At 37.6% G+C, this 15,514-nt stretch overlaps 1 non-coding gene across 1 annotated transcript; it reads right to left on the bottom strand.

The window, feature by feature from the left end:
• Positions 1-12,003: 12,003 nt before the first annotated feature.
• LOC145415866 (5S ribosomal RNA) lies at positions 12,004-12,122 on the bottom strand. Its single transcript, XR_013900170.1, has one exon. It is a non-coding gene; the product is annotated as a 5S ribosomal RNA (ribosomal RNA).
• Between the last annotated feature and the right edge of the window lie 3,392 nt (positions 12,123-15,514).

The raw sequence follows: 15,514 nt of genomic DNA, 5'->3' as shown, positions 1-15,514 counted from the left end.
CTGATCATTATTTCTGACTGTTTCTTCTTCTAATGCTGTGTAAACATTGTCCTCCACATTGTCATCGATTGGGGAATCACTCTGGCCCTGAATATCTTTACTTGCCAGGTCACTGGTAACAGGTGAATTGCCAAGACAATGGCGTGAGGGGGGGAGAGGGGAGGTTATGCGGTGTAAGGCATTGTCCCTGCTTGGCATCTTGTAGAGGAATAGAGAAAGGTGTCCCGTGTATACATACGAAAAATCACTTGCGAAAATTGAAAATTGTGCAAATTAGGGACCTTGCAATTGCACGACGTACCGGTACGTCGCCGGGACTAGCAAATGCAAATCGTTGCAACGTACCCATACGTTGACGGGACGTCTCGGGTTAATAGAAAAATTGTACTGGAATTATTATCTACGCAGAGTTTGTTGACACAACTAGTGGCTACTTAACCCCTCCCTAACACTCTCCTACCCCTACCACTTCTCTCCCCCATCATTCACCTTCCCCGCAACTCCCACCCCCTGCTTCACCCCCAGCACTGTTACCAGCCATTTCTGTCTGTCGCTGCTGCTGCCATCTACACAGTGTTCCGCGAGGAAATTTCTCCAACTGTACTTCCTGCCATGCTGGTACAGTCTCTCATTAACACACGTTATTTAGTAAATGTTAATCATTTAGGGATTATATATGAATTTTAATAATTTAAGTATGTTTGTGATTTTTTTGTTGGTTTATGAGAAGTTTGTGTGTGTGTTCTTCCTCTCTCTCTTTTCCAGAGTTAAATTATTTTTATAGGTGCTTAAATAGGCTATCGCTTTGTAATACACTGTGAACTTAATGGCAAAATGACTGTTAAGATGGACAACTTATAATGAGACCTTACTGTATTTTATTCCATAATCAATTATGGAGAAGCAAACAAAATTAGCATCATTATCTTTACTATATATACCGGTACATTAGTCTTATTTATCTAGATGTATGGCCCCTTCAACATACAATCTTGCTACACACATGCAACTATATCATGCCTCAAGAAGTTAACATAGTACAGTGAATGTTTATTAGTGGAATGCTGTGAGAGAAAACTTGCACCAACCACTGGGATAAATGGCACAGTTCTGCCACAGTGTGCTGCCACAAGCTAGTGAAAACATATTCTTCTTATCCAGCCATGAAGCTGGAGGTGCAATGCACTGACCAGTCATGCACAAAAATGTTAACCATGGCATTTCAGTAGGGTTATGTTTTCATTTTAGTCTTGCCACTGCTGGTCAATTTTATTCAGCTATGGAATGACGACAAGTAGTAAAGGTATTAGGAACACTCCATTAATCCCTCTGCTATAAGAGATCCATTAGCTGAATAAAATCACTTGGCAGGAATGAGAATGTAACAAACATTGCCATGATAAAGAGGCTAAAACCATTACTGGACATTATTGATGAGTGTTTTTGTGTAAAATCGTTAAAAATAGAATATTCCTTTTAAGCTTACATCACTGACATGGTCACTTTTTTGTCCCCAACCTGCCCTATCCTACATTTTATTATTAACCAACAGATATTCAAAAATTTTACATCAGGCCATGCTCTTACTTTTGATGAACAGAATTTATTATCTACTCTACATATCATTCTTCTGCCTCTCTTATATCCTGGTCAGTAATCTGTAAGTCAACTACAGTACAGCACTGAAATAACAATATCCATTATCTTTATCCTTTCATTTGCTCTGGTCTGTTAACTGTCCATACATCTTTCAACCCTATAGTGTCTCAAGATGCCTGGTGGTCTACTGTTTTGAAGGCAATGGATGGAGCAATGATGGCCCTCTCATGCATGTATGGTACTGAGACCCATTTCTGATTGGAGGTTTCTGATCTAGTATTGCTACTTTTGGTGTAGATTGATTAAGCTGTAAATGCCAGACTATGGTAGCCAAGCCTCAGGGTTTCTACACTTCATGATAGTTATGTAGAGGACTGGCTGTTATGGCATTCATTTTGTTCAAAAATATCAGGAAAGCAACACATTGCCTTATAATCTTTTATTCTCCTTCCGACTCCCACACACATTAACACCTTTAATCCCATGAAATCTTTATTTTTGTCTTGCCATTCCCTGGTATTTTTTTTTTTTTTTTTTTTCTAATGACTGGTTAAACACAGCCTTCATTACAGATAAACCCTCATTAAATTTATTAAAATAATCTGGTTCCAGAGGGAAAAATATACTCTAGAAAGCGTTTAATGAGCACAATTTATGCCAACACAAATAAAATGTTCAATTTGGCTACTGCTGTAATTCCTCTGGTCTTCCAGACAAATACTTTTATGGCATCACACAGTCAGTTGGTTATATGATCTTAGTCTACCCTGTTACACAATCTGAGAAAGCACATACCTACACCAATACCAACAAAATTTATTATTTATTCCTGCATTTGGATCTGGTTCCATTTTAAAATTCTGTCAACTCTTCCTAGTCCCACTTCTCACCTATCCACCAAATTTCACTGAAATCAAATGACAAATTTAGGAGATATCTTGTACACAACAAAACACACACGAGTGAATACATAACCTCCATCCAACTTCATCGGTGAAGATAATTACATCTTTGAACTGAAAATGTTAAGAAAGGCTATTAAATTCTCTGGTTACATTCCATATCTAATGCATTCTTTTCTTTCCCTTGTTTTACCATACCATACAGCATGGTTAAGACCCTTAAGTCAGTAAGTTACATTCAAAATTGCTCCTCTTCTTCCTTTATAGAACTGAGCTCTATGGTTATCGTTTTCCTCATCATTCCTACTTGATTTCATGTAACTTTTGTTGGCATTCACATTTTGTTACCATGCAAACCCTATCAATCATCCATTTTATATTTTTCCTTGTCATCAACAAATAACTAAGTTTCATTTACTCTGACCTGTGAAAGGTCCCTCACTCCTTTCAGCTCAGTAAAAGGCCAAATACAAATATAGCCAGACTGATGGGTCAATTTCATAGTAACCAGGGATTTATTCCTACCTCACAGATATAGCTCATTAAATTCATGTAGCCACAACTTTGTTTTCAAGTTGTGGGAGTGGCTCAGTTCCATCAGGGAAAACATCCTATATAAACATATTCCATGCATATCTAACTACTTCAGTCTTGGCACATAACTGATCACCATAATACAATTTCCTGACAACATTTCACCCAAGCTACTGCTGTGTCGTAAGTCATCTTCAAACTTGTCTTCTAACCACAAAGACTATGTAGATTATAAATACCGCATAATCTGCACTTCTGTATTACCAGTACAGTATTTCTAATTCACTCTCTATAGCATCTGTAGGCCTATATAACAATATAGCTTTTTATTACCAGTAAAGTATTTCTAATTCACTCTCTATAGCATCTGCAGGCCTATATAACAATATAGCTTTTAATCTTAACAAGTATCTTCAACAAACATATGCAAATGAGAAGTGAAGTTTATTATATGAACGGTGTCAAGCAGTTTAAAAAGTATCTTGCCATTTTTCTCAGTGGTTGCCCTACTTACAATATTAATTAATGCTCAGTTACCAGCACTTCAAAAAAACTGGGAGCCACTGCCACTGCATTCATCAAACACACTGCTACGGTAACAAGTATTTATTTCAACAAATTTATTCTCAGTCCTAACAGTTACTTTTTTCCAACAAATCTAATCTAAACTGTGCTACTGTAAGGTCTGAGCTTCTCATGTACAAAAAATAAGATTTTTTTTTTTTTGCATTTATTCCTTCAGTCCACTGACATATTTGTTTTAAGTTTACTCCCTCCCTACAGACAATTTTCTTCAATATATGGTTAGTCCTCCTGTCCTGAATGGGTTAGTTCATATCTAACCTCTCCACTCAAAATGTTTTTCCTGAGCTAAATACAAGTACAGCACCAATATTCTGGCACCCATGGTTCCACAGCCTTGTTGGATGAACTGGTCTGCTTGACTAATGAGAGCTACCTGTGTCGCATACAGTAAGATAAATCAACTTGGACCAGTGGAGGTCATGGATAATAATTGAACAATACACCACTGACCCACTATCCTTCAGTGTAATCACACTCATGTTCTAATTCAAGTTCTTTATGGAACAACTGACCCGGTTATCAAACTACCTGAGAAGTCGACTTCATCTGAAGCTACTGAAACCATTCCATTGTCACTCAGTCATGTTCAGTGCTCTTACCATTTTTCATAGTTTCTCTTCTGTTCATTTCCTTTGTCGAATCATTGTCTGCATAGAATTTTCCCCCCTTTGCTTCTTTATACTATAAGCATTAAGCAGTTGATGAACCAATACCATGCGTATCACACAACTTCCGCACAGGAACACCATGGTCCAGATTTTTCAAAAGTTCTGCCTTACCCTGCATTTGAGTTTTTAGCTTAATAAAAAATGTCTCACAGCATTAAATCCCCCAAATGGCTGTTAATACACCACTGTGACCAGATAAGCGGGTTAAAATAAAAGTGAAGATACGGGCGACCAGTGCTGCAGGCCACTGGGTAACTATGTATTGGTTACATTTGTAATGGTGTGCCTTGTGGCAATGGGCTTCCAGACACAAACAACCCTAAAATGTTTTATGCACTCCACACTCACTTATAAAGTGTCTCAGTAGATATCAGTGACAGAAATAACCTTCTGATTTGGCTGGTAACAAATAAAAATAAACTGATGAAGTGATAAAGTATTTACGGGTAAACTTATCTGAAGGAACAAGAAATTTGATGAGAAGTGTCACATTCACAGGAACAGATATTGATGGTTAGGAATAGTTAGTTGTGAGAATTTTGTATTTGCACACAAAATACATGGATCACAATGCTGGCTCACAAAGTCAGTCAGGAGAAATTTGAGAGAAAATAGTTGTCTGGTTCATTATCGTGTGCTGTACCTCCAGTCTACAGTGGGTTATTATTTGGGTATTAGGCATAAAGTGACTGTGAGCTTGTGGGCCCTGAACCAATTAACATCTGATCCAATACAGTTCTTCCACTGATAAAGCTGAACTCTTCGCTCAGACTTTCTCTTCAAATTTCACCTTAGATGATTCCAGTGCTGTTTTTCCATCACTTCCCCCCCCCTAACTTCCTTATGAGGGACATTAATATTTCTTCAACTTTCTGCCATCACTGGTCTCAGTATTAACAAGGCATGTAGGCCTAATGGGGTCCCTTCTGTTGTCCTCAAAAACTGTACTTCTGTGCTTGCACCCTGCATAGGTAAACTCTTTCACCCTTACGGTATCTGTCAACTTGTACCTTCCCTTCCTGCTGGAAGTTTGCTCTCATTCAGCCTATCCCAAAGAAGCATGGCCATTCCCAGTCCTCTAACTATTGTTTGTTTTAAACTCCTGTATTTCTAAAGTTTTTGATTCTATTGTTTAAAAAATTCTAAAATACCTTTCCTATCACAACCTCCTTTCCGATTCACCAGGGATGCTCCACTGACGATTATCTCACCCACCTATCAGACTCCTGGTCTGAAAGGTAGTCCTTTTCAGGACTTTGCCATTGCACTTGACATCTCAAAGGCTTTCAATTAAGTCTGGCATAAATCTTTTCATCTATCTATCCACCCTTCATCTCTAGCTTCCTTTCTGGTCGTTCTATAGCTGCTATTGTAGACGGCCACCATTCTTCTCCTAGAGCTGTCAATAGTGGTGTTCCTCAGGGCTCTCTCCTATCACCAACTCACTTCCTTCTATTCATCAATGACCATCTAAACTGTACATCTAACCCTATTCACTCATATGCTGATGATTCAACCCATCACCTTTCCATTCGCTTCTTGCAGCATTCATTTAATAAGAGGACATGGCACACTTAGTGTCTGACTTGGCTCGTATCTCTGACTGGGGTATGGGTAATCTTGTTGTTTTTAAAGCATCAAAAACTCAGTTCTTACATCTTTCAACTCATCAAAGTTTTCCACAGGAGTATCCTCTCATTTTTAACAATCTTCAACTAAATCCTGCATCTTGGGGTTTCATTTTCTCGGGATTTATCTTGTTAAGATCATGTTACCTCTCTTGTAAAGTCTGGCTCCATGAGATAAAGTGTGGTAAGCTGACTCCACGTCTTCTTTACTCCTGCACAATTGCTTAATTTATTTTTCACTCATTCATTCATTCATTGCCAGACACCATGTATCCCAAACGGGATGGCCAACGGCTTAGAGTTGCTTTACAGGGAGGGGCACTAATCCTCCACCAACCCCACTTGACACGTAGGGATGCCAACAGCATCTGGTGTTCCCAGGCGGTCACCCATCCAAGTACTAACCAGACCCAACGTTGCTTAATTTATACAGGAGTTTTATTTGCTCCTGTGTAGTGTACAACTTTCATGTGTTGGTAGGCTCCACACACATAGCTCTTCTCAACAAGGTGGAGTCAAAGGCTTTTTGTCTCCTTAACTCTTCTTCTCTTACTGGCTCCCTTCAACCTCCGTCTCTTCACCACACTGTTGCATCCTTTATCTCTTTTCTACTGCTAATTCAGTGGTCACAGCTCCTCTGCATCCTTCCACCACTACATCATGCACATAGCACTCATCTGGCAGCAAACTCTCATCCCTACTCTAAACTCTAATGCACATTAACTGTTACTCACAGTCCTTCATGTATGCAGCAGGTCAACTCTGAAACTGTCTTCCTCTGTCTGTATTTTCTACTACTTGTGACTTCCAGTCTTTTAAATGCAGCATGTCCAGGCATCTCAATATGAACAGAGCTTGAATCTGACTCTCTGTTATCTTGTTTTTATGTCTCCTTGGAGATAACAATTATGCAGGCTTGTTGCCTTTGGTTCCTCCTTACTTGCATTAAAAGAAATACTGTATATATATATATATATATATATATATATATATATATATATATATATATGGGTGTGAGAGAGAGAGAGAGAGAGAGAGAGAGAGAGGTTTCATCACTGCAGTTGTTTGGCAGACCAATTAACCACGATCAAGGAGGTTTGACTATTGGGATAGATTGTTTATGCTTGACACCACCAATGACACTTGCATCTTTTGTATGAGTCATTGCTAGGGTTAAATGTAAGTGAAATTGGATAACTCACACACAATACAAGGATCATCACCGACACATACAACGTACGCAAATGCAAGTGACCATACATTACACTCAACATGATCTGTGGCCATACAGTTCAGTAAACCAGTCTGGTGGGTGCAGGAAGTTCACGTGCCCTCTCGTAATTTTGTCTGGATTAAATGAGGTGCCAGACCATCCACTACCAGAAAATTGGTGTTGTACATGTATAATACTCGGAAAGTAGCAAGAATGAAAAAAAAATATATAAAGAAATACATCGAAGGACTGAAGGAGTTGAATGCTCACAGCTAAAGCAATTACTGTAGTTGTAGTGAGCAAATACAAATTTGTTTTTGAAGAAGAAAAAATGCACCTTTCATACTATACACAAACAATATAAGAATGATGACTGGAGCTCATGTTAAGTACTCAGGCATTAAGTACTGATCTGTGACCTTATTATAATGAACCCATTTTATTCCTGCTATATCCTGATAATTTTCTTCAGCTTTGGAATTATTTACTCATTTCTTATTTTATTTATGTTTTATTTTTTTTTAGTTTAACACCGTGTCCCCTTTTTCGATAAAGGCTAAGGCATTACCCCTGGGTAGAGGACTTTGGTATTGGAGCGTGTAGCACTTTATGACGTGCTCCAAAACGAAAGTCCTCTACCTAGGGCAACACCATAGTCCTTATTGAAAAAAGAGGACATGGCTTAATACTCAATATATATATATATATATATATATATACATATATATATATATATATATATATATGCATATGTATATAAACAAAAGTTGTTAAGTCTATGCATAACAAACTCCACAGAATATAAGAGAACTTTCCTAAGTTGATTAAAGTCATCTGGTAGCAGCAAGCATCAACTAAAAATTATATCACCCAGATTCAATGGGCTAAAATAACATAAAAATATTTATACAACTTAATCTACATGCATGCATAAAAGCACAGTAAGATTCATTCTAAATCCAGAACTATACCTTATGACTGGTAAGTCAACAAACTTGCACCATAATTTTCCACTGCATAGCAAACAAGGGCTCCTCATTATCAATGCTACAAACTCTACAACCAAACAAATTCAACCTTACTACTTCTACAATACAGTATAGGTTAGGTATACATATTTCCACCAAGGGGAAAAAAAAAAAAGCACACTACTAATTGTACTAGGAAAAAGTAAATAAAACATTAAACTGTTATGTGAATGAACTAAGTACTACAACACCACAAGACAGAAAACTCATCTACCACCAAGCTGAGATTTAATGAAAACAGATAATATCAGCCTGTCAAAATGAACACTTAAGTCAAACTGATGCCATGCCTGCTCTTAAGGAACCATGGTACTATGGTTAACACTGCATACAAATGCACTATATCCAAATACCTAACAACACTCATTCACATACTGTAGACAAATGCACTATAAATACCAAGGGTGTAACACACATAAATATGAACCAATTGCGATCATCAGTACATACACCTGTAACTGCTGGCATCATATTTTACTAGTAACAATATCTATATTTACAGATGAAAAACATTAATAACAATGAAATGTACCAGAAGCAAAGGCAACTACTCAACTCCTTCAACCCAGGGACATATTTTTCATTTCATTCTTGCAACCTTCAGATGCCTTTATTCAGGCTGTCATGGAGTAAATGAAGGCTAAGTCAAATAACTCAAATCTGGTACATAATACCATCTAGGGGTATCGAGAATGATATGCCCTCTGAATGAAGGAGTCAAAAGGTGTGAAAGCATATCAACAATCTGCCACAAATGGCTTGATGCAATGCAGTGTGGATAAGGGGATTATTTTGAATATTTAAAAAAGAAATAATTTATGAGTTCTTCCTTCCCCTTAAACAGTAAAAGCACATATCCATATGTATAATGTTGGCTAATTAAAATAAGCATGATGGCTTCTTTACACTATTGTAAGAACTTTTCACTTACTAATGCATGTAGTGTAACACAGCCATAACTAATTTCCTTGAAGCTATAAAAAATATAAATTGTACTTATCATTACATCTTTGACTTTCAATCCAATGACATATTCTTTATCTCTTTCTTGCTATCTGGAAATGATTTTACTTAGTTTAGATGAGATGTTTTATTGTGAATGAACTAATCAAGGCTATATCTAATCTCTCTCTCTCTCAAAAAAAAAAATAAATAAATAAAAGAAAATAAATAAATAAATAAATCTTTGTGTACAATAGTTTAAGTAGCAAGAAGAAAGTAGAAAAATATTTCACTGGACTGAGGGGGTTAAATTACCAATGTATGACTATAAACAGACTCTTTACAATGCAATGAGATGGTGAGCATATCACTCAAATTCATTTGTAATAATGTCTATTACTAGAAAATAAATGCACACATTGCAACTGAACTTGTAACATACCTACATTAAATTATGATGGGAGACTTACCTACATGGGTATGTATATGCAATGCAATGATGTATAAAAATTTGTTTACCAGACAGATACAGCATGATCATAAGCAAAAGTTCTCCAACAACTCTCTGCCAGTGCTGTGTCCTGCTGTACATATTATTCATTCCTTCCTTAATGTCAAAGAATATTCTTCTTTTCCATATTCTTTAATTGTGTGCTTCATACTGCAAGCACATAACATTTTTTATGTAACACCTTCCTTCACTGCAACTGGCAGAGAAATGTCAGCAAACTTCTGACTGTGATGGTGCTATACTGAACTGTATTAGATTCAACTGCTGGATACCAATAATTAATGATCAATGAAAATACCACTGAACACTGACAAGTATCCAATATATGTTCACAGGAAGAAGAACTACAGTATCTACAAGCAAATAGTAATACATGCAGTTACCCGTTTCTAAAAAGCTGAATCCAAAAATCTGAGGAAATAATACAGTAGGAAAATACAGCAGTAAAAGAATAATTGTACAATCTAGTAATTCCTCATTTACATTTTTGAGCAGTATGCTGTCAAAAGGTTATTTGTAAATGTTGACTTAGCAGTGTGGATGCATGATGGTGAAATTTGTCCCAAATATTGTACTATGTTAGGTTGGTTAACATTCTTAAGATGCACTGTTTCACTCACCTAAAGCAAGATCAATGGTAACCAGGGAAGTGAGAGAGAGAGAGAGAGAATCATGTCCCAGCCATTGTCTAAAAGACATCTGAGACGGCAATCAACCATCTTGTGCCTAAGAAATATCATCAGCTGATAGGTTAATAATCTTAGGGGACGAAGGCTTCCTCAGCTCCATATCCTCATCTGGAGATGGCCAGTGAAATTCTCAAGTGCCATAGCCATCCTTTTGAAGTAAATGAGGAATTACTGTGTGTGCTGTGGTTGCACTGCAACATCTAACCATTTTGGTACAACTACATCTTTTCTTTAATCCTGCTACTTCCAGGCTATCTGTTTCAGCTCTAAAGACATTCCAAACTAGAGGCATTAGGTAAGTCTTCAATTACCCCTTCACTATTACTGGTCCTCAGTAACTTGAACTGTTATCTGGTGGTAGCAAGAATAAAATGTAAACTATGTCGGTGGATTAAAAGGGTTAATCCCTTCACTAACATGTATTTTTCAACTTAATTACTTGACCACAATATAATTTATTAGTTTACCACAATGTAATTCATTCTACTTAGAAAGGATCCATAGTACAGCTGTGAAAGGGTTTGATCAAAACTGCATCTAACCTGCCCATTTCTAAAAGTCTCTCCCAAGCTGAATAAAAATCATCAGATGGTAGAAAAAAATCATCACAAGGAGAGATTAAAAAATTACAAGCATTATGTAAAGTGCAACAAAAGCAGCAGCAATGAAAGAAAAAAAAAATATCATCATCATCATCAAAATAACATATGAATATTCATAAAAAAGGTAGTTCATACATTTCCATGATGAAATACACTATATTTATGATAAAGCATTGTCTGTAATTACCTTTTCAACAGTTTCATTCCTCAGAGTGGTAACTTTGGATACAATATAATTTTGCCAATGCTTGTAGTTGCCTGAATTAATTTGGGGAACTAATTTCTATTACCACATCAGGAGGTCTATCAAATGCATGAGCTGTACTTGGCCAGTATTTTTGCAATTCTTACCTATCACCATTTCTTTAACTATATACGATAGGTCTGTCTAATTACAGTGTAACTGATGCATTTAATACAAGAAGGGGTTGCCATGAACAAATCGGCTCCATATCAACCTGTCCTTTCCTTTATCCCACACCACTTTTGATTATATGCAGTATTCCTCTTCATATCTGAAGTGCCATTATTCATATGATTTGTGTAAAAATTTTTACTTTTAAATAGTGTGAGCATTTTAGTTCATGTAAGTGCCATGCAACGACTGGTAGCATCAGAGGCTCCCTGCCCACTCACATAACTGTTAACCAGTTACCATGTGCATACCTATACTGTACTCTGACTTGCTCAGTGCCTGTGTTTACCAACTTTGCATTTGTGTTTCCCTGCTATGTGGCTGTGGATATCATGATGTCTCCCTCTTGTGCAAAACACCCAAGGACTGTAGTGACGTGAACAAAATTGTGAGATCATCTTACAATGAGCTGATGATGGCTGGGCCAGCTGGTTTTTCTGTTCTAATAAATATGCAATTTTCAGTAGTGTACAGTACACTGCGATACTGCTCACAGTATTTATTTATACAGTACTGAACAGTATTGTATTTTATAAGAAAGACTAGTTTAAATTATACAGTACAGCATATTTTTTTCATTCATTGCCAGACGCCATGTATCCCAAACGGGGTGGCCAAGGGCTTAGAGTTAATTGTTTTACAGGAAGGGGCACTAATCCTCCACCAACCCCACTTGACACGTAGGGATGCCAACAGCATCTGGTGTTCCCAGGTGGTCACCCATCCAAGTACTAACCAGACCCAACGTTGCTTAACTTCGCTGATCAGACAGGAAGCGGTGTACTCAATGTGGTATGGCCGTTATGTACCCTTGTTTTATGACAAGGATGCATCTGAAAAAATCTGTTACATAACGATTTACTGTATATCGAGTTCTTTATATATAACATGATTCACCCAAGAGTCTGCAAATCAAGTTTCCAACTCATTTAACTGATAGTTATTTCACTTCACTACATTTTACTTGCTGCTTCAACTTCAACTCTACACTTCTGTTCCATCACTGACACAAACACCTGACAGCAATGAGTTCAAAGACCATCTTTGAACAAACATACGACTGTAAGCTAGTGCATCAGCAATCGTATAAGCAAAAGGAGTGATCATACATTGACCAGTGAGGCTTTGTATTAGCAAAAATGTTATTATATATTGGAAAAATGTTCTAACTTTTCTGTTATAGTACTAAATACTGTATGCAGTTCACTGCATACCATTTCACTGTAAAATGAGGGGCTGCTGTATTGTGTATTTTATTAATTGCTGTACTTTGCTGCTTTCTTGTATCTATAGTATGTACTGTACTCAAAGGAAAATATGTTTGCGATTGTTTGCATTTTTTTTTCTTTGGTTAAATTTTGGATTAATTTTCACACAACCAGGTTATTTGTGTACCCAGAATGCCCTTGCCCAAAGAAGTCTGGATACAAGCAGGATCACTGAACCCTCTCCACCACATCCCACCACCTCATCCTCAGTCTTCCTCTCTCCTTCCCACCTCGCTCATAAACACTCTCCTAGTCAATCTCTCACTCTCCCTTCACTGTAGATGGTAAAACCATCTAATGGTACTACCCCTAACACATTCAGCACAACTGCATTAACACCACAATGATAAAAGGGGAATAAAAACTTTACAGCATTTATCTCACTCATTAAACCTTGTAACATGTGATACAGCAGTGGAATTTCTGGAAGGTTAACTTTTTAAAAAACAAATACTTGCAAAATACTGTACTGGGTGCAAATATTTCCGTGGACAACATAGCACAAACTGGCTTCTAAAACTTCAACAAACAGTGAGCCCTCATTTTGCAGGTGTGCTGTAAAATATAACTTTTTTCACACCACTGGTACTGTACACTGGAGGAAACTGGCAAATATACGAAAACAATACATCATAAGACTATAAGGAATTCTCCAAGAACACTTCACTAGAACTAAACACAGTATGGTAATAGTAGGAACAAAAACATAAAAAATAAACTGTGTAGCTAAGTGAACTATGCTAAGGATTTTACATTCTGAGATTCATATGGCCATATTCTCGGCACCTACGGAGGCTTTCTAGCACTCTTCCACTGCATATTATTTTCCTTATTACACCTCATAATTCCCTTGTTTGATGTTCATTTTTTATATATATATATAAACCAAGCTTGCATAAATAACAGAAAATTACTGTGCCACATACAAAAATATACTGGTTTGGAACAGGTGCCAGAGAGCTTCCTAATCCAATAATAATACTGTACAGTCTTTAATGTAGTGCTATCAGTGATTTCAAAATAAATTTTTCATATATTCCACTGTCTGAGATACTTGTGATATTGTCTCAAGCACAACAAAGAGATGGAGGAATGTAGAATATTAGCTATGCTTTATAATATTATGCTGCATGACATTAACTAGCCTGGCTTAAGACTACTTACTAGAGCTGTGATCTGTCCAGTACTATACACTCGATCAAAAAATACTGATGCACACACTGTGCAAACAATCTGACATCACAGAGAATGGCTATCGGTACTATAAAATGCTTGAAAATTCTACCCAACACTGGTGAACCAACTTCCACAAGGATGCCACATGGTACAATGACTGCATGTGTTGTTTCCAACTTAGCATTATTACCAGATGCATATCCAGTTAATAATACATTACTCTTCTCGAGACATACAAGCTATGCTTATCATTTAGGACATCACTGGATCCCTCCCAGATCACAATTTTTTTATCACAAGTGTATTCATCCACAAAAGTTGTACTGTCGATCTTCACCTGCCATGAACCCCGTCAAAGTAAGATAGTTAATCTGCACTGATGAAGAGAAAAAAATTTCTCTGGTAAAAGTGTAATTAAGGCTCTGGGTTTGTAAGGGTCCAAAGGTGAAGAGGTTTAGTGTGGACTAGGACAGATGACACAAGTTTCGTGGATGACTGGACTGTGCCTAATAAAGCTGGCTGGGAACACATTAAAGTCTTAAGATGGTTAATGGTTTTGTATGAAAATGGTTTACATACTGTAACTACAGTAATCATAAGCCATATATCTTCTTTGCACACACTGTCAAAAAAGTACCTTGTATGCAAGTGATCACTGGTTTCATAATGAGCACTGTTAATGTTTGCATTTTCTTCCCATGTGAAGCTACAGAATATGGTGAAATTTTTTTCATCTATCTGATGGACCCAGGATTCCGAGCACTTGCATGATGAGTGAATGGAAGCATGGCCCATTGAACTGGGCAAACTTAGGCTGTCTGGCTGTTGCTACTCCTCACCCTGTCCTAGGGTAGGATAGGAGGTCTGGATGATGATGATGATGATGATGATAAATATTTAGTAGTCATGTTGCATACAGTTCCACCTTCATGGTTTACTAAAAAAAACAGCTCGCATTCAACAAACATAAAAATTTTACTGAACAGTTTTCTCAAAAGGTCCAGTTTCAAAATGGAACAGCAGAAGATATTAGTTTTTTGAGCATGTGTACATGAAGATGTATCATACTTATAACATCAGGATCTTGGTGGTGGATGGAGACACCCATCATCCACTCATTCAATGTAAGGATGCCTTATGGTCTCTACACTTAGTGACAGGCCAAATGGTCTCCTGTACCCAGGAAACCATTTACTAGACTGGGTGGTAACCATATAACTGGGGTTTTTGGCCAGGTTAAGTGTCCCCCAGATTCCCCCCTCCAAAATCACTTAATCATGGCAAATGTTTCGGAGAGCCTCAGAGGGCCCAATACCTGCCCAGGACCCCAACCAAATGGGCAGATTCGCATGGCCATGTGGAATGTGAGAGGTGTGAATGAGGAGAGCAAGAGGGTGGAAATGATGAATGTGTTCAAGGGTGCAAGATATGCAGTGATGGCATTGTGTGAAACAAAGACGAAAGGGTGCGAAGCGGTGGAGTGGGAAGGTATGAAATGTGTAAGATCAGGCATGATTGGGCAAGGAAGATGCAGGGTAGGAGCTGCACTGATGATGAATGAGGTGTGGCAGAGTGGAATGAGAGATTACAAATGTGTCAGCTCGAGGTGTATGTATGTCAAGTTCAAGTTTGAGAGGGTGAAAGTGGCGGTGATTGTAGCGTATGCACCATATGAGGACAGGAGTGAGAGATAGAAAGACAGGTTTTGGTATGAGCTGGATGAAGCAGCGGGAGAAGTGCCCAGGAGCTATAAA

The sequence above is a fragment of the Coenobita brevimanus genome, chromosome 103, assembly GCF_032717465.1.
Source record: "Coenobita brevimanus isolate Jiangsu-jjx chromosome 103, ASM3271746v2, whole genome shotgun sequence".
Lineage (NCBI taxonomy): Eukaryota > Metazoa > Arthropoda > Malacostraca > Decapoda > Coenobitidae > Coenobita > Coenobita brevimanus.
Note: the sequence above shows the minus strand (reverse complement) of the source record. Positions and strands in the feature narration are given on the sequence as shown.